Source organism: Schistocerca cancellata, chromosome 1 (assembly GCF_023864275.1).
Source record: "Schistocerca cancellata isolate TAMUIC-IGC-003103 chromosome 1, iqSchCanc2.1, whole genome shotgun sequence".
Lineage (NCBI taxonomy): Eukaryota > Metazoa > Arthropoda > Insecta > Orthoptera > Acrididae > Schistocerca > Schistocerca cancellata.
In genome coordinates, this window is record NC_064626.1 from 1,202,850,719 (window position 1) to 1,202,871,498 (window position 20,780).

Genomic DNA, 20,780 nt, shown 5'->3' on the forward strand with positions numbered 1-20,780 from the left:
ATCAATGTCACTTCTTCCAGCAGTGCCGACCTATTATGCGACGTGGAAGGAAGACTAGTCCCAAAATACAGTCGTCCGTTACCCATCCCACACATTCTGGCAGCACCGATGCTGATAATTCACCATACCATGGGGGTTCAGCATGCTATCCGACAGATGACTGTTATGGAAGTTGAAGATACCAGTCTGCGTGAAGGTGGTCTCATGTGCGAACAATATGGATAACACAAATGTCACAATCGATGTTTCCTGGTGAAGAAGCCGGTGACAAAACTGCCCCCGAAGAGGAAAGTCTGATGCTAGTAAGCCCTACACGTGCCGTAAGTAATGAGGGTAGTAAGAACTGTCATGGAGAATGTTGCACATGGCCGTCCAGCGTACCCTGTACTGGCTGGTCAACAGCTTGGATCTGACACGGCGCTCGCCTTCCACAGTGTTAATCACATTTCTCTGCAAAGTCTGCTGTCCCAACATTTCGGGTACGTCCTTCAAGGTTTCCTACTTCCTGAAAGAACCCTGTCTGGGACAAACGGCGAAACACTGTTGCAAACATCGAATGCTGATAGGTCTCCTGGTAGATCCTTGCTGCCCGCCGCCCGTTGACGTTTCCTTTTTGTAAGTAAACACCATGTCAGCAAGCTCCCGATTTGAATACGGTAACACTGTATGACATCCACTACAAGATGTGTCAGCAAGAGAATTGAATTGGACACAACATTACCAATCACTATGGTGAGAGTGGATGCTAGGACATGACGTATTAGGAACAGTACCACCCTCTAGGAGGAAACCATGCATACTGTAACTGTGGCTGCATGGTAAGGGTGTATTAGATTGTAGTCTGTATAACAAAAGGATGATTGAAAAAATGATCTCTATCACAGAAAATATGAATTTCCAGACATAAGTTAATTAGATAGTTCTTGTTCCGTATCCTCTCATCAATCAATTTCTAAAGTTTGAACTCAGTGGAAAAAATGGCCATTGTCTGTGTGTGTGTGTGTGTGTGTTTGTGTGTGTGTGTGTGTGTGTGTGTGTGTGTGTGTGTGTGTGTTTGTGTGTTCTCTATGAGGGGCTGACGGGAGACTAGCTTGGGTAGTCTGTGGCAAGGGGTTGATCAAGCAGTGATCATCCAGTAAGGAATCCTTACGTTTCGTTTTTTGCCATGGTTTTAAGGGGGCACTAGACCACATTTAAGTTTTGTAGTAGTAAGTAAGCATGTCTCAAGTGCCAATCCAAAAAAGTTTAAGAGTTAGTTAAAGGACAACCTGGGGACTAGGTCTTTCCGAAGAGGGGAATAATGTAGTGGCACCACCGTTTAGGGTAGGGAAAGTTAGTTTTGTGCGATATTCTGAGCACAAGTTACAGCCAGATGCAGGCAGGATGGCAGTAAGTTACGCTGACCAGCGGTTGCGAAGTAGAATGGTGGCCACAGGGGCCATAGAACTGCTGAAAAGCGTATACACAGCGATTCGCATGTCACATGCCATAGGAAGAAGGGTCCACTGCTGCAACTGTGGTGTGGGGCGTACATGACTTGGAGCGATGCGTTAGCTAAACAGAGCCACGAAGCCTTTTATAAATAGGTGTGGTTTTCTAACGAGATTCATTCAAGTGTGGCAGCTCTCCAGGACGGTGGGGCGACACATGGCAACAGATGGGGCGACAGTGTGCCCGTCCACGGCAGGTCGTTGGTTCGACCCTCTGAGGCCAACGCGGGGTCTGCAGCCAGCCAGAGCGGGCCACTCTTCAGGTATCTACCACAGACAGTCGTGTCGGCTCCCAACACACGCCATAGACTTACGAAGCAAGGGCCGCAGGTTCGGATGCCAGAACAGGACCAGTCATTGCCGCCGCATTCCCAGCTATGCCTGTAGAGGAAGAAGCAGTAGCGCGGCTGGCTACGGCTCCCGGCGGAGCAATGCGGAGTCAACAGGGACAGTGGCCGCTGAGTCGGCTGTTAGCGCAGCCATCCTGACGTAATTGGAACTCTCGAGCTGATGTACAAGGCCGGCTCGACACAGTGTGTTGCACAGGCCGCTGGGGGTACTACCTCAGCCATGCGGGGCCTGTGACGTGGACCGAGGTCAACGAAGCTCTGTAGTGCAAAAAAAAAAAAAAACATTTGAAAATCTTAGACGGGTTTTAATATGGCACGTCCTGTCACCCACCCACTACAGTGGAGTTACATTGACAATTGTGTCAGGAAAGCTCAATGGTCAGACCATCTACCTACAAAGCAAGGGAACTGGGTTTGAATCCTGGTCCATCACAAATTATCAACTTTCCCTATTTATTTCAATCAGTGCATTTCACAGCCAATGTCTGTAACTTCTTTGTACTTCAATTCATCGTGGCTTCTGTATCAAAATGGTGTCTGCTGTTTCGGATGTGTCCGAAAGAACTCATACCACACAGACATGAAGCAGTTACCTGAATGAGATTTTCACTCTGTAGCGGAGTGTGCGCTGATATGAAACTTCCTGGCAGATTGAAACTGTGTGCTGGACCGATACTCGAACCCAGGACCTTTGCCTTTCGCGGGCGGGTGCTCTACCAACTGAGCTACCCAAGCACGACTCACGCCCCCTCCTCACAGCTTTACTTCTGCCAGTACCTCGTCTCCTACCTTCCAGACTTAATAGAAGATCTCCTGCGAACCTTGCAGAACTAGCAACCCTGAAGGGAAGGATATTGCGGAGACATGGCTTAGCCACAGCCTGGGGGATGTTTCCAGAATGAGATTTTCACTCTGCATCATGGTGAGCACTGATATGAACCTTCCTGGCAGATTAAAACTGTGTGCTGGATCAAGACTCGAACTCGGGGCCTTTCCTTTTCACGGGCAAGTGCTCCACCACCTGAGCTACCCAAGCACGACTCACGCTCCGTTCTCACAGCTTTACTTATGCCAGTATCTCGTCTCCTACCTTCCAAACTTTACAGAAGCTCTCCTGCGAAACCTTGCAGAACTGACACTCGTGAAAGATAGGATATTTCGGAGACATGGCTTAGCCACAGCCTGGGGGATGTTTCCAGAATGAGATTTTCACTCTGCAGCGGAGTGTGCGCTGATATGGAACTTCCTGGCAGATTAAAACTGTGTGCCAGAGCGAGACTCGAACTCGCGACCTTTGCCTTTTGGGGGCAAGTGCTCTACCAACTGAGCTACCCCAGCACGACTCACGCCCCGTTCTCACAGCTGTACTGGCAGAAGTAAAGCTGTGAGGAGGGGGCGTGAGTCGTGCTTGGGTAGCTCAGTTGGTAGAGCACTTACCCGAGAAAGGCGACGGTCGCGAGTTCGAGTCTCAGTCCGGCACACAGTTTTAATCTGCCAGGAAGTTTCATGAAGAAGTTAGCTTGTGATGGATACAGATAAAAGAGCCGTCAAAGAATCAAAAGATGTTGATGAAGAAGAAAGTTCTCCATGACGTGAGGATCTGATTTGGAGTCCACTCGCCCGTTCCACACGACAGCGTGAGAGTGTACTCGGCGAGGAGGCAGCGACGGCGGCTTCTGGCGTTGTGTTTACGGGCGCAGTGGCTGGGAAAGCTGTTTCTTTTGTCGGGGCGGCGGTATTGACCAAGGAGGAGGACGGCCGGGCGGGCGCGGCCTGGCGCGGGCCGCCGGGTATCGGAGGCTCTTCGGGGCGCCATCTATTATTCAGCACGGGCAGGCAGCCAGCAGGCGGCGGCGGCTGCCGGCAGCTGCGAGACTGAGGCGCGACGCAGAAACGCACTCGCGGCGCAGGAAGTGCCCCGCCGCCCGCAGCGCGGGGTAGCAGCGGGGCGAGCCGAGGCACTCTGCTCACGTCGCGACGTCGGCGCGCTTCGCGACGCGAACAGGTGAAGGTCGCGCCAGCGGCAGGTGGCGTCGCCCTGCCGCCTAACGCGCCACTGGCCTCGGGACAGATCAGAAACAGCAGAATCGGACATATCCTCACCCCGGACCGGTACCAGAAAATTCTTGCACATAATCGACGTATCATTGACCCTCTGCCACTCCCTGCTATCACTGACGCTCTGCCACTCCCCACTTGTACTTTAACTCATCTTAATCAATATCTCTTACACACAGTGTGGTCCCCTTAAGGGGCTCCGGAACGCCCTATACTTGCAATTTTAAAATAACGCTTATGAATTACACCTTTCCTCACAAAGTATTTGAGGTAGGAAGTTGAACTTTTTACAGATTAATTATTGGAATATGGGCTACAACTTAACACAGGGATTTTACAAAATTTTAGTTCAGTTATTAAAGATGATTTTTTTTTCAATTGTAATGAAAATTCACAACTTATTTTGCAATTTTTTATTTATATATTCAATAATATACAGTTTTTTGGAAAAAGGCTGTGTTAAATTATGCAGACGGTACTGTGTAACATTTACTGAAAGTTTGAAACAAATATGTTTGGAAGGTCCTTAGAAAACATGTAATTAGTATGAGATAATAAAAGTTTTGGGAATCGAACGACAAAGATTGGGTTAACTTTTTAGTGCATTCCAGATCCATAGGATGGATTATCTTCATCCTCTGCAAACTCCTCCTCCAGCTTCCTCTTGTTCCTCCTCCTGTTTACTCTTGCTTGTATTTCTAGACTCTTTACAGCCCTGTCTGCAGCCCGAAGGCGTTCCTTGTCTGAAGCAAGCATCGCTCGTACGATGTTAGAACCTATCTCCATTCCCATATTTCTAAATACCTTGCACCTTACAATGTTGCCATCATTGAAAGTCGCAACAGCATGATACACACCAAAGTGAAGTGTTTCTATTCCAACAAATACAGTCTTGGGGATTCTCGACCATATAACACTATTTACACTTTCATTGGGGTTTTGAGTTTTTCCGTGAATACACTTTTTCAACAGTTCAGGTGCTGCTAAGTCTCTGAAAATAGGTTAGCCGCAACACATACTTTATCTCACATCACTAAAATGTACCTGATGAACACGGACGTTAATAATAACACCATTTGACAGCAGTTTAACAGCGCCACAGTGGGTCACGCCCATGTAGAACACATTTCAAAAAAAAAAAAAATTAAAAATAGTTGTAGTCTTCGGAATTGAATAAATTATATATCTATTAAAAGGTAATAGTCTGCAGATTCAGAAAACGCAAAAAAGTAAAAATTGAACTTTTCATGAATTTGAGCCTTTCCGGAGCCCCTTAAACGTTTCAGTGCAAGTATCTTTGGAACCACAATAGAGAATGAAAAACGGCATTCATAGCTATGAAAGTAGCAGAGAGGCTTATGAAACTAAATACACTACTGGCCATTAAAATTGCTACACTACCAAGATGACGTGCTACAGATGCGAAATTTAACCGACAGGAAGAAGACGCTGTGATATGCAAATGAGTACCTTTTCAGGGCATTCACACAAGGGTGGAGCCGGTGGCGACACCTACAATGTGCTGGCATGAATGTTTCCAAGCGATTTCTCATACACAAACAGCAGTTGAAGGGCGTTGCCTGGTGAAACGTTGTTGTGATGCCTCGTGCAAGGAGGAGAAATTCGCAACATCACGACTTTGATAAAGGTCGGATTGTAGCCTATCACGATTGCGGTTTATCGCATCGTGACACTGCTGCTCGCGTTGGTCGAGATCCAATGGCTATCAGCAGAATATGGAATCGGTGGTTTCAGGAGGGTAATGCGGAACGCTGTGCTGGATCCCAACGGCCTTGTATCACTAGCAGTCGAGCTGACAGGCATCTTATCCGCATGGCTGTAACGGATCGTGCAGCCCTGAGTCAACAGATGGGGACGTTTGCAAGACAACAACCACCTGCACGAACAGTTCGACGACGTTTTCAGCAGCATGGACTATCAGCTCTGAGACCATGGCTGCGGTTACCCTTAACGCTGCACCACAGAGAGGAGCGCCTGCGATGGTGTACTCAACGACGAACCTGAGTGCATGAATGGCAAAACGTCATTTTTTCGGATGAATCCAGGCTCTGTTTACAGCATCATTATAGTCGCATCCGTGTTTGGCGACATCGCGGTGAACGCACATTGGAAGCGTGTATTCGTCATCGCCATACTGGCGTATCACCCGGCGTGATGGTATGGGGTGCCACTGGTTACACGTCTCGGTCACCTCTTGCTCGCATTGACGGCACTTTGAATAGTGAATGTTACTCGTACATTTCAGATGTGTTACGACCCGTGGCTCTACCCTTCATTCGATCCCTGCGAAAATATATTTGTCCAATGAATACCCGTTTATCATCTGCATTTCTTCTTGGTGTAGCAATTTTAATGTCCTGTAGTCTATTATTTTCAACACAAAATTACCTTCCTTTTAATAGACACACAGTGTCAATTCTTACGCAATCACTAACATGAATGGCCTTGGCTCCATCGCAATACGTAAATTTCATCCCGAGAAACTGCAAAGTGAAGTTGACCCTTTAAATAAGCAAATCGCGCTGCCATTGCTCATCGCAAGAAGAAAGCGTGACTTGTATGTTACTCGCAATCGCGATATGACTGATGTACTACTATGTACTTACTGATATTTACACAGTTATTAACTGACTGGAAACAATACGGACATCCAGTCACGAAACTACACACAGCACAACTACGTACAAATACCGTTTACCCTCTGTTAGAAACTTGATCAGCCGTTCATAATGTTTATCCAGGTTTGAGAAATTCGGTTTTTCCGTTATTATCATGTCCATTCTAGTGCAAAAGGGTAAACGCTTTCCTTATTTTTCATTGCGTGTGCCTGGACATCTGTATTGTTTCCAGTCTACTTGTTAACAGTGTATATACAAGTACCAATAATAACTGCATGCGTCATGTTATAATACGTGCATCACATCGAACTACAACCAACATGAGGTTAATCCTTCCATCTCAGGATGTGTAATAGCGGCGCTTTTCGTTTATTTAGACGATTAAGTTCACTTTGCAATTTCTCGAGATGTAACTGACGTATTGCAATGCATCTAACGACATTCTTATTGTGATTTTTCGCAATGCTGATTGTGTATAGAAAAACGTAAGTTCGTTTTGAAAATAATATTTATTTATTTTTTAGAGTATCTCTCAGTATTATTTAGTTTCATGAGCACCGACCCCTTCCCCTTACATTCATACCCTTGAAAGGCATTTTTCGTTATCTATAGTTGTACCACAGATATTTGTGCTGAAACATTTGAGTGGGCCACCCTGTATGAAGAGTGTCTGGGTATATGTCCATGACTGTCACCGATACCCCAGTAGGTATTTTGTGCATCAGCAGTATCATACTCCAAAATCAACCTGCTTTGCAGTGCAGCCTATGCATTGCGGGCCAGAAACAGTTTTCTGTGCCCGTACGAGTAGGCTTCCATTCCTGACAGGTGTGTTGTGTTGGAGTAGTGTCTGCCTGCCTTATCGACCTGGCTTCAATGGAATCTGCATATCAGATGGAAGGAAATGATTTTCAAGCCCCTGACATGTAGCCTGCCCTACATGTTGATGGGAATAGTATCAGCCAGCTTTATTGGCTACCTCTGCCTATGGGGATGGCTGGGGATAGCTTCAGATGAATACAGGGGTGGGGGGTGGGAATGGACAGGGCAAGGGGGAGGAGGAAACGGACAGAGAGAAGAGAGGAGGGGGAGATGTGTGAGGCACTTGATAAATGTACTGGGGTAATGGAAACTGGAAAAAGAGGAGGTAGAGGCAGAAATGGAAAGAGAGATAGACAGAAAATATGATCAGAGAGAGAAGGTGGAGGTGAAACGTCTTAGCATGTGCGTCTTAATCTGCTGAAAGCAACTGAACCTACTCCCGCATCTCGTGGTCGTGCGGTAGCGTTCTCGCTTCCCACGCCCCGGTTCCCGGGTTCGATTCCCGGCGGGGTCTGGGATTTTCTCTGCCTCGTGATGGCTGGGTGTTGTGTGCTGTCCTTAGGTTAGTTAGGTTTAAGTAGTTCTAAGTTCTAGGGGACTGATGACCGTAGCAGTTAAGTCCCATAGTCCTCAGAGCCATTTGAACCATTTTTTGAACTGAACCTACTGCCTCGTTATTTATTTTTATCATTTCAACACTGACCTACAGAATTTTCCATGACAAAGAAAACTCAACCTATTCATTTGTCACCCACGATATACAAACGCAACGCAATCTGACTGCTCTAAAATGACAGAATGACTTCAAAAAATTAACAGAAAAGACTGGCCCTGAATTGGAAGAAATCCTCACAATAATCCATTCTTTTTCATAAGTCACAAACCTCACAGAAAATCTTCATAAGATGAACTACAGCAATTACAGCAAGCAGCAACTACAGCCAACCAAATGAAAAGATTCTAGTTACTGTAGGCTCTAACTATTAGGAGGCATATGGTCAGCAGGGGAAAGATTTTGTTGAAGATCAAATAATGTATTTAGCAGATTTTACCATATTCATGTGACATCCAGTTTCAAATTGTATATAGTTGTCAATAATGCCACTATCCAAACATTACCAACTACATGCATCTTCATTTTACAACACTGAGTCTCCACGAAGGACACATGTCCAAGCCATCTGCTTGATAACTGCTAACTGCTATTCTGTCCAACCACAGAGTCTCTTACCAAGGGCACAGAGCACTGTCAGCGATATTAATTACAATGCATAGCGCTGCCAATATATATATATACTCCTGGAAATAGAAAAAAGAACACATTGACACCGGTGTGTCAGACCCACCATACTTGCTCCGGACACTGCGAGAGGGCTGTACAAGCAATGATCACACGCACGGCACAGCATTTGTGCACCGCCGCCGTCAGTGTCAGCCAGTCAGCCAGTTTGCCGTGGCATACGGAGCTCCGTCGCAGTCTTTAACACTGGTAGAGCATGCCGCGACAGCGTGGACGTGAGCCGTATGTGCAGTTGACGGACTTTGAGCGAGGGCGTATAGTGGGCATGCGGGAGGCCGGGTGGACGTACCGCCGAATTGCTCAACACGTGGGGCGTGAGGTCTCCACAGTACATCGATGTTGTCGCCAGTGGTCGGCGGAAGGTGCACGTGCCCGTCGACCTGGGACCGGACCGCAGCGACGCACGGATGCACGCCAAGACCGTAGGATCCTACGCAGTGCCGTAGGGGACCGCACCGCCACTTCCCAGCAAATTAGGGACACTGTTGCTCCTGGGGTATCGGCGAGGACCATTCGCAACCGTCTCCATGAAGCTGGGCTACGGTCCCGCACACCGTTAGGCCGTCTTCCGCTCACGCCCCAACATCGTGCAGCCCGCCTCCAGTGGTGTCGCGACAGGCGTGAATTGAGGGACGAATGGAGACGTGTCGTCTTCAGCGATGAGAGTCGCTTCTGCCTTGGTGCCAATGATGGTCGTATGCGTGTTTGGCGCCGTGCAGGTGAGCGCCACAATCAGGACTGCATACGACCGAGGCACACAGGGCCAACACCCGGCATCATGGTGTGGGGAGCGATCTCCTACACTGGCCGTACACCACTGGTGATCGTCGAGGGGACACTGAATAGTGCACGGTACATCCAAACCGTCATCGAACCCATCGTTCTACCATTCCTAGACCGGCAAGGGAACTTGCTGTTCCAACAGGACAATGCATGTCCGCAGGTATCCCGTGCCACCCAACGTGCTCTAGAAGGTGTAAGTCAACTACCCTGGCCAGCAAGATCTCCGGATCTGTCCCCCATTGAGCATGTTTGGGACTGGATGAAGCGTCGTCTCACGCGGTCTGCACGTCCAGCACGAACGCTGGTCCAACTGAGGCGCCAGGTGGAAATGGCATGGCAAGCCGTTCCACAGGACTACATCCAGCATCTCTACGATCGTCTCCATGGGAGAATAGCAGCCTGCATTGCTGCGGAAGGTGGATATACACTGTACTAGTGCCGACATTGTGCATGCTCTGTTGCCTGTGTCTATGTGCCTGTGGTTCTGTCAGTGTGATCATGTGATGTATCTGACCCCAGGAATGTGTCAATAAAGTTTCCCCTTCCTGGGACAATGATTTCACGGTGTACTTATTTCAATTTCCAGGAGTATATATATATATATATATATATACTAAGAGGAAATGCAGCAAGAGAGAGGAAAGATTAGATGCAGAGACAGGGAGTGTGGGGAGGAGGAGAAGCCAGATATAGGTTGGAGGATGAAATCGCCAGAGAAAGGGAGGATTTTGTGTATCGAATGTAAATGCAGGCAGAGCCATAGGGAAAAGCATAGCATATATAAAAGGTAACGTATTTTGTCTGTGCATTCGACGAAACTTTGCAATAGAAGTTTGTAGCCCTGTGGGGGTCTCGCTTTTACCTCTATATGCGAAAATCTTTGCCCTGGAAATACTTCTGAGACTGAAAAACAGCAGGCACCCAAATGAATACCACGTAATTGAAGCGTTACTGATTATTGTGCTATTATTACCATTCGAACGAAGTAGAAGCAGTTTTTTAGTAAAGTGTCTCAGTTGTAGGATCACGGATGTGTATCGTTTAGCATTTGTTGCGTGGTGACGGGCTGTACCGGCACAGTTGTTGCTTAAGAAATTGTGGGTAAAGACATGTTGACCAACTAAGTATCACGTAGACGTTTAACGGGTAACAAACAGCACATGTGGAAACGTATTGGTAAATATTTTATGAATTAAGTTACCCCTCTAAACAAATAATAGCTGTTTCTAGCGCTGTTCCATAGAACCTTTTTTTTTAATCAGGGGAAAACCTTGAGTCTATCCTGTGTATAATCCCCCAACGCATCCCCACACGACGGTACTGATGATGTAACAAATGTCAGACTCTGTATAAGTATAGACTAATGTTTAATATGTTTTAGAGTAAGAACTGTGGCTTTTTGGAACCCTAATGTTTATCCCGAAAAAATTTTATTTCATCACCGTGGTTGGGAACGACTGGTCCACTGGCAGAGCCCAGTGCACGGTAGCGTTTGGGCCCCTGCAGGGCCGGATCGCCCGCACCCCATTGGGCGCCGGTCAGCTCATCTCGACGGCGATCACGTGCCTCTTCTGCTGTAGGATCACGTCGCCGGCGTAGAGATTTTCGCCCCCTCCCTGCTCATAGGAATTCCGCGGGCGCACTAAGCACTGCCCGGCCCGCAGCCCTAAATCAGGGCGACTTCCTTTGGCGTCCTAACGGCCCGCGGTGGCCGCGCCGGAAACCAAATGAGCCGGCCCGATCAGGGACGCTGCATGGCCGGGAATTAATGCGCCGCCGGTACCCGCGGCGAGCCCGCCGTCTGGGGATCTCCCACTCGTCACTCCCTCCCTCTCTTGCAATGGAGTGCCAGTGCACCAGCTAAACATCACCCTGACTTGTTTCGTATTGATAAAATGGTACGAGTTACGACAACAACCTTGTATTCACTTACGTTGTTGTATCCTCTGTTACCGACCCAACAGGCCGTTTATGCCGCTGGCAAACGTACTTTCCACTTTTCGGCATCCAGTCAGTTCCACAAGAAAGTGAACGCCATAATCTTAAATGTAACGTTCGAATCCTCATCTCTGGTAGTGGTCTCGAATCTGCACTCAATGCGCTTTTTGCAAAATGTATACATAAACGGTGTGACAGCTGAATATTTTGCTTTGTCGGTTTCAGTCAATATAAACGTTGAAAGATGTGCAATATTTACCAGAAATGCTATTTGAGGTCCGTTAAGAAGCTGTTTGGTATGAATGAGACAAATTGAGTGCCTCAAGAGGATATAGATCAAAAACATCACAGCCATCTCTGCACAGCGTGGGAACAAGACAATGGGGTGCCCACGACTAATTGGCCTGCAATGTCTCTGGATGCAAACCCGATTTAAAATGTTTGGTCTTATGTTGAGATGAAACTTAAAGTAAAGCCAGTATATATTTTGAAGGAGCTGTCACATAAAACTAGGACGTTATGGAGGTCGTTATCGCAAAAAAAAAAAAAAAAAAAAAACAGAAAATCTCGTGAATGACATACTAGAAAGGTGCCAAGCTATGATAATGGCAGCGATTGGTTAAATATTATGTACTTCTGCAATTAGTAATAACATGCATTTTCATTTAAACATACATTTATAATAGTGTCTTTTATTTCGTACAGGTAACGGCCTCTACTTTCTTACGGAACTGACTGTAGCTATCACTTCCACACCTTAAGCGGTCTGTCTCATAGGTTAATATTTAAATGTATCCTTGGAATTCTTTATTTCCATCGTACTTCAACCCTACAGGTTTTTCAGCAATTATCCACGCAGTAATGCGTACCAAATAATTCTCTCCCTTCCAGTTATCATGTTTTATTTATAAAAGATTTTTTCTCGTCTCTGTACTCCAAGTCTACATCGCATAATCGACAGCCTCCTGTTACATCACATTTTAAAGGACTCTAATGAAGCAGCCTTATTTCCCCTCACTATTATGTTTCGGCAGGCGGTTCGCATACCGATCCACCCTCGATTATCAAACGGCAAAAGGGAAACCCCAGATCTTTATGAGAGTACTGATTTCTCTTATGCCATTACGAAGGTCATTCCTCTTTGTAGATGGGCGCTAGTAGAATATTTAGCATTCGAAAGAGAAAGTAGGCGATTTAATTCCGTGAGAAGGTTACAGCTTCTAGAAATGCCTTTGTTTTAATAAATACCACCCCCCCCCCCCCCCCCGCCTCACCAGCAACCGCCACGGATATGGTATCCGTGGCAGTGTCTCCTATACTTCGCGACAGTAAAAAACGACCTGCCCTTCTGTTCATTTTTCCAATATGCTCCGTCATTACTGTCTTATAAATGATGAAAAGAGGAAGTACAAACATGTCCCGGGAAAATCAGGAATACTGAAATACAAGTCGCTGAGGAACGAAATAAATAGGAAGTGCAGGGAAGCTAAGACGAAATGGCTGCAGGAAAAATGTGAAGACATCGAAAAAGGTATGATTGTCGGAAGGACAGACTCAGCATACAGGAAAGTCAAAACAACCTTTGGTGACATTAAAAGCAACGATGGTAACATTAACAGTGCAACGGGAATTCCACTGTTAAATGCCGAGCAGAGAGCAGATAGGTGGAAAGAATACATTGAAAGCCTATATGAGGGCGAAGATTTGTCTGATGTGATAGAAGAAGAAACAGGAGTCGATTTAGAAGAGATAGGGGATCCAGTATTAGAATCGGAATTTAAAAGGTCTTTGGAGAACTTACGGTCAAATAAGTCAGAAAGGATAGATAACATTCCATCAGAGTTTCTAAAATCATTGGGGGAAGTGGCAACAAAACTACTGTTCACGTTGGTGTGTAGAATATATGAATCTGGCGATATACCATCTGACTTTTGGAAAAGCATCATCCACACAATTCGGAAGACGGCAAGAGCTGACAAGTGCGAGAATTATCGCACAATCAGTTTAACAGCTCATGCATCGAAGCTGCTTACAAGAATAATATACAGAAGAATGGAAAAGAAAATTGAGAATGCGCTAGGTGACGATCAGTTTGGCTTTAGGAAAAGTAAAGGGACGAGAGAGGCAATTCTGACGTTACGGCTAATAATGGAAGCAAGGTTAAAGAAAAATCATTTCATAGGATTTGTCGACCTGGAAAAAGCGTTCGACAATATTAAATGGTGCAAGCTGTTCGAGATTCTGAAAAAAGTAGGGGTAAGCTATAGGGAGAGACGGATCATATACAATATGTACAACAACCAAGAGGGATTAATAAGAGTGGACGATCAAGAAAGAAGTGATCGTATTAAGAAGGGTGTAAGACAAGGCTGTAGCCTTTTGCCCCTACTCTTCAATCTGTACATCGAGGAAGCAATGATGGAAATAAAAGAAAGGTTCAGGAGTGGAATTAAAATACAAGGTGAAAGGATATCAATGATACGATTCGCTGATGACATTGCTATCCTGAGTGAAAGTGAAGAAGAATTAAATGATCTGCTGAACGGAATGAACAGTCTAATGAGTACACAGTATGGTTTGAGAGTTAATAGGAGAAAGACGAAGGTAATGAGAAGTAGTAGAAATGAAAACAGCGAGAAACTTAACACCAGGTTGATGGTCACGAAGTCAATGAAGTTAAAAATTCTGCTACCTAGGCAGTAAAATAACCAATGACGGACGGAGCAAGGAGGACATCAAAAGCAGACTCGCTATGGCAAAAAAAGGCATTTCTGGCCAAGAGAAGTCTACTAATATCAAATACCGGCCTTTATTTGAGGAAGACATTTCTGAGGATGAACGTCTGCAGTACAGCATTGTATGTTAGTGAAACATGGACTGTGGGAAAACCGGAACAGAAGGGAATCGAAACATTTGAGATGTGGTGCTATAGACGAATGTTGAAAATTAGGTGGACTGATAAGGTAAGGAATGAGGAGGTTCTACGCAGAATCGGAGAGGAAAGGAATATGTGGAAAACACTGATAAGGAGAAGGGACAGGATGATAGGACATCTGCTAAGACATGAGGAAATGACTTCCATAGTACTAGAAGGAGCTGTAGAGGGCAAAAAGTGTAGAGGAAGACAGGGATTGGAATACGTCAAGCAAATAATTGAGGACGTAGGTTGCAAGTGCTACTCTGAGATGAAGAGGTTAGCACAGGAAAGGAATTCGTGGCGGGCCGTATCAAACCAGTCAGTAGACTGATGACAAAAAAAAAAAAGTCTCATACCACGGATCAGTATTCCAGAAGAGGACAAGGGTAGTAGTCGGCCACTGTGGCAGAGCGGTTCTACGCTCTTCCGTCCGGAACCGCGCTGCTATGGTTGCAGTCTCGCATCATGTGTGTGGTGTCCTTAGGTTAGTAGGTTCTAGTAGTTCTAAGTCAATGGGACTGATGACCTCAGATGTTAAGTCTCATCGTGCTTAGAGCCATTTGAACGACTTGAAAAAGCGTAGTATACGCAATCTAGTCAATTTGTTGCATGTTCTAAGTACAAAAGGAACGGTGTACTTGTTTGACGTTACCCACAAAATTATCTACAAGGTGTTCCGAAACTATTCGTTAAAATTATATCAGGATGTAGAGAACATCAAAACAAATACATTTAGTTACGCTACATATGGTGGTTGACGGCAATTTCTGATGCTAGAGACGATTTACACAGATAGTGGCTCAAATGGCTCTGAGCACTATGGGACTTAACTTCTATTGTCATCAGTCCCGTAGAACTTAGAACTACTTAAACCTAACTAACCTAAGGACATCACACAACACCCAGTCATCACGAGACAGAGAAAATCCCTGACCCCGCCAGGAATCGAACCCGGGAACCAGGGCGTGGGTAAAGTAAAGTTCCCCACTAGGATAGCCACTTGCTCACAAACAGCCACTGATAATATCTTTATAGAAAAGTCCAATGAACAAAATTATATTACAAAACCAATAGTCAATGGCCTCTCAGACCATGACATGCAGTTCCTTCTGTTAAATGTTAATACTGAACAGGATATAAAATCTGTTAAATCTGAGCTCAAGAGGGTAATCAGTAAGCCAAAAATTGATTATTTTAGGACACTCCTCAGAGACATTCACTGGACTGATGTTTACAGTGCTCATGGCATGAATGAAAAATATAACATTTTTGCTAATAAAGTGCTTACCTTATTTGAACACTGCTTTCCCCCAAAACTTACCAAGGTTAGAGCAAAGTCTACAAAGAAGCCATGGATTACTCGAGGAATAGGGGTATCTTGTAAAACAAAAAGAAAACTGTATCTGTCAATCCGAAACATTTCCAATGTTGATGCTGTAGCACATTATAAGAAATACTGCAAAATATTAAAGACTGTAATACGGATGTCAAAGCAAATATATTACAAAGAAAAGATAGCCATATCAGATAACAAAATAAAGACAATATGGGATATAGTGAAGGAGGAGACTGGTAGAACCAGACATGAAGAGGAACAAATAGCATTAAGAGTAAATGATACATTGGTGACAGATGTGTATAGTGTTGCAGAACTTTTTAACAAACATTTTATATTTGTTACTGAAAGGATGGGGTTGTCATGTTCGGTAGATGCTGCTATGGATTACCTTAGACCAGACATTTCAAGTAACTTCCATAATATGAATTTGACCCTCACTACCCCAACAGAAATAATGTCCATCATAAAATCTTTAAAATCAAAAACATCTAGTGGGTATGATGAAATATCAACAAAGTTAATTAAAGAATGTGATTCTGAGGTAAGTAACATATTAAGCTATCTGTGTAACCAGTCGTTTATCAGTGGAATATTTCCTGAGTGGCTGAAATATGCTGAAGTTAAGCCACTGTTTAAGAAGGAAGATAAAGAAATAGCATCAAATTTCCGTCCAATTTCACTGTTGCCAGCATTCTCAAAAATTTTCGATAAAGTAATGTACAGTCGTCTTTATAACCATCTTATCTCAAATAACATACTGTCAAAGTCACAGTTTGGATTTCTAAAAGGTTCTGATATTGAGAAGGCTATCTTCACTTACAGTGAAAATGTGCTTAATTCATTAGACAAAAAATTGCAGGCAACTGGTATATTTTGTGATCTGTCAAAGGCATTTGACTGTGTAAATCACAATATCCTTTTAAGTAAACTAGAATATTATAGTGTAACAGGAAATGCTGCAAAATGGTTCAAATCTTATATCTCTGGCAGGAAACAAAGGGTGTTATTAGGAAAGAGACATGTATCAAGCTATCAGGCATCATCCAACTGGGAACTAATTACATGTGGGGTCCCACAAGGTTCCATTTTGGGGCCCTTACTTTTTCTTGTGTATATCAATGACCTTTCATCAGTAACATTACCAGATGCCAAGTTTGTTTTGTTTGCTGATGATACAAACATTGCAATAAATAGCAAATCAAGTGTAGTCTTAGAAAGATCAGCCAATAAAATATTTGTGGACATTAATCACTGGTTCCTAGCCAATTCTTTGTCACTAAACTTTGAAAAAACACACTACATGCAGTTCAGAACTTGTAAGGGGTGTCCCAAGAGTATATGTCTAACATACGATGACAAGAAGATAGAAGAAGTGGACAGTGTTAAATTCTTGGGATTACAGCTTGATAATAAATTCAACTGGGAGGAGCACACCACAGAACTGCTGAAGCGTCTTAACAAATCTCTGTTTGCAATGCGAATTTTGTCAGACATAGGGGATATAAAAATGAAAAAGCTGGCATACTATGCTTACTTTCATTCCATAATGTCATATGGGATTATTTTTTGGGGTAATTCATCAAGCCAAGCTAAAGTTTTCCGGGCACAAAAACGTGCAGTAAGAATTATATGTGGTGTGAACTCAAGAACATCCTGCAGAAGCCTGTTTAGGGAACTAGGGATACTGACTACAGCTTCCCAATATATTTATTCCTTAATGAAATTTGTCATTAAAAATATATCACTTTTTCAAACCAACAGCTCAATTCATGGAATCAATACTAGAAATAAGAATAATCTTTACAAGGATTTAAAGTCACTTAGTCTTGTACAAAAAGGTGTGCATTATTCAGGAACACACATTTTCAATAACTTGCCAGCAGCCATAAAAAGCTTAACATCAATGAAATTCACTTTAAGAGAAGCCTAAAGGATTTATTGGTGGCCAACTCCTTCTACTCTATTGATGAATTTCTTAGTAAAACCAACTGATTTGTATATAAGTACAACATAACTTCTGCACAATTTCAGTGCAGTAATGTGTTCGCTGAAAATTTGTGTGTGTGTGTGTGTGTGTGTGTGTGTGTGTGTGTGTGTGTGTGGTTGTGTGTCAGTATAATCTAACTTTTGCACCATTTCAGTGCAGTAATGTGTTCATTGTAAATAAGTATTACAGTAGTTGTATTACATCTACATCTACATCTACATCCATACTCCGCAAGCCACCTGACGATGTGTGGCGGAGGGTACCTTCAGTACCTCTATCGGTTCTCCCTTCTATTCCAGTCTCGTATTGTTCGTGGAAAGAAGGATTGTCGGTATGCCTCTGTGTGGGCTCTAATCTCTCTGATTTTATCCTCATGGTCTCTTCGCGAGATATACGGAGGAGGGAGCAATATACTGCTTGACTCTTCGGTGAAGGTATGTTCTCGAAACTTTGACAAAAGCCCGTACCGAGCTACTGAGCGTCTCTCCTGCAGAGTCTTCCACTGGAGTTTATCTATCATCTCCGTAACGCTTTCGCGATTACTAAATGATCCTGTAACGAAGCGCGCTGCTCTCCGTTGGATCTTCTCTATGTCTTGTATCAACCCTATCTGGTACGGATCCCACACTGCTGAGCAGTATTCAAGCAGTGGGCGAACAAGCGTACTGTAACCTACTTCCTTTGTTTTCGGATTGCATTTCCTTAGGATTCTTCCAATGAATCTCAGTCTGGCATCTGCTTTACCGACAATCAACATTATATGATCATTCCATTTTAAATCACTCCTAATGCGTACTCCCAGATAATTTATGGTATTGACTGCTTCCAGTTGCTGACCTGCTATTTTGTAGCTAAATGATAAAGGATCTATCTTTCTGTGTATCCGCAGCACATTACACTTGTCTACATTGAGATTCAGTTGCCATTCCCTGCACCATGCGTCAATTCGCTGCAGATCCTCCTGCATTTCAGTACAATTTTCCATTGTTACAACCTCTCGATACACCACAGCATCATCTGCAAAAAGCCTCAGTGAACTTCCGATGTCATCCACCAGGTCATTTATGTATATTGTGAACAGCAACGGTCCTATGACACTCCCCTGCGGCACACCTGAAATTACTCTTACTTCGGAAGACTTCTCTCCATTGAGAATAACATGCTGCGTCCTGTTATCTAGGAACTCAATCCAATCACACAATTGGTCTGATAGTCCATATGCTCTTACTTTGTTCAATAAACGACTGTGGGGAACTGTATCGAACGCCTTGCGGAAGTCAAGAAACACGGCATCTACCTGTGAACCCGTGTCTATGGCCCTCTGAGTCTCGTGGACGAATAGCGCGAGCTGGGTTTCACATGACCGTCTTTTTCGAAACCCATGCTGATTCCTACAGAGTAGATTTCTAGTCTCCAGAAAAGTCATTATACTCGAACACAATACGTGTTCCAAAATTCTACAACTGATCGACGTTAGAGATATAGGTCTATAGTTCTGCTCATCTGTTCGACGTCCCTTCTTGAAAACGGGGATGACCTGTGCCCTTTTCCAATCCTTTGGAACGCTACGCTCTTCTAGAGACCTACGGTACACCGCTGCAAGAAGGGGGGCAAGTTCCTTCGCGTACTCTGTGTAAAATTGAACTGGTATCCCATCAGGTCCAGAGGCCTTTACTCTTTTGAGCGATTTTAATTGCTTCTCTATTCCTCTGTCGTCTATTTCGATATCTAACATTTTGTCATCTGTGCGACAATCTAGAGAAGGAACTACAGTGCAATCTTCCTCTGTGAAACAACTTTGGAAAAAGACATTTAGTATCTCGGCCTTTAGTCTGTCATCCTCTGTTTCAGTACCATTTTGGTCACAGAGTGTCTGGACATTTTGTTTTGATCCACCTACCGCTTTGACATCAGACCAAAATTTCTTAGGATTTTCTGCCAAGTCAGTACATAGAACTTTACTTTCGAATTCATTGAACGCCTCTCGCATGGCTCTCTTCACACTACATTTCGCTTCGCGTAATTTTTGTTTGTCTGCAAGGCTTTGGCTATGTTTATGTTTGCTGTGAAGTTCCCTTTGCTTCCGCAGCAGTTTTCTAACTCGGTTGTTGAACCACGGTGGCTCTTTTCCATCTCTTACGATCTTGCTTGGCACATACTCATCTAACGCATATTGTACGATGGTACATGTTTATTACCTTATAAATAAATAAAAAACTTTTTTATTTTAAATTCAGTGCATTAGTATTTGTAAAATGACTCGTAGTGTTCATTAAAAAATGACGATCATTCCACTTGGGACCTGTGGAATGGTACATTAGCTTATTTGTTTTAGTTGTAAATATTTGTCATGTGTTGTTGTTTTTCTGACATGTTCCACATCCTGGAGGACCTCCTCACTACGGATCAATTGGAATGAAAGTAAATCTAATCTAATCTAATCTAGTGGCGTGTTCTTTCGAAGATTCCTGGCGTGTCCGCAGTGGTACCAGCAACGACAGTTCTAATGACGAGGACTTATTCCGCTTCCGCAGTCGTTTCAAACAACAGATGCTTCATATGCACACGAAGGAAGACATGAGGACACATCAGGTGATCTAGGTGGCCAATCCTCAGGGATACCTCGACCGATCCATCGATTGGCGAACGTAGCTCTCAGTAGTGTGGTAACATTTTGCGGCATGGAGTTACAGCTGTAGCGGTTATAAAGCTAAGTACTGACAAAGTTATCTGTGAACTGTTTTACAGTTACTAAATTTAACAGTTTTCAGAGTTGTTTCATGCTGTTTGTGGCAAAATAACGATCTGAGAAAGTTCTGGAAACGTTCGCTCGCTGTGTTTTTTCTAGAGATTTCTGTGCGTTGAAGTCGTTTAGTAAATTTCGTACTATAGTTTTCAGCTGATGTTTCTTATTGTTTCTAGTGAAATATTTCAGTATTCATACAAATAGTTGCTTTCTTAGTAGAGACGGAATTTCGAGACCGCTGTTGATAGTTCCATAAATAGTTCTGCTAGTGTAACTGAACGTAGGTAACGTAGACGTATAGTTTTCTTCAGTAACTGTAAAACTTTACCATCAGTGAGAAGTGTGGGCTCTGTCGTTCGTTTCTGAGTTGTGGATTACGGTGTGGGATTTGTTCAAAGTATTTTCATTGGG

At 44.1% G+C, this 20,780-nt stretch overlaps 1 non-coding gene across 1 annotated transcript; it reads right to left on the minus strand.

The window, feature by feature from the left end:
- Window positions 1-3,104: 3,104 nt before the first annotated feature.
- Window positions 3,105-3,179, minus strand: Trnal-caa (transfer RNA leucine (anticodon CAA)). Its single transcript has one exon. It is a non-coding gene; the product is annotated as a tRNA-Leu (tRNA).
- Between the last annotated feature and the right edge of the window lie 17,601 nt (window positions 3,180-20,780).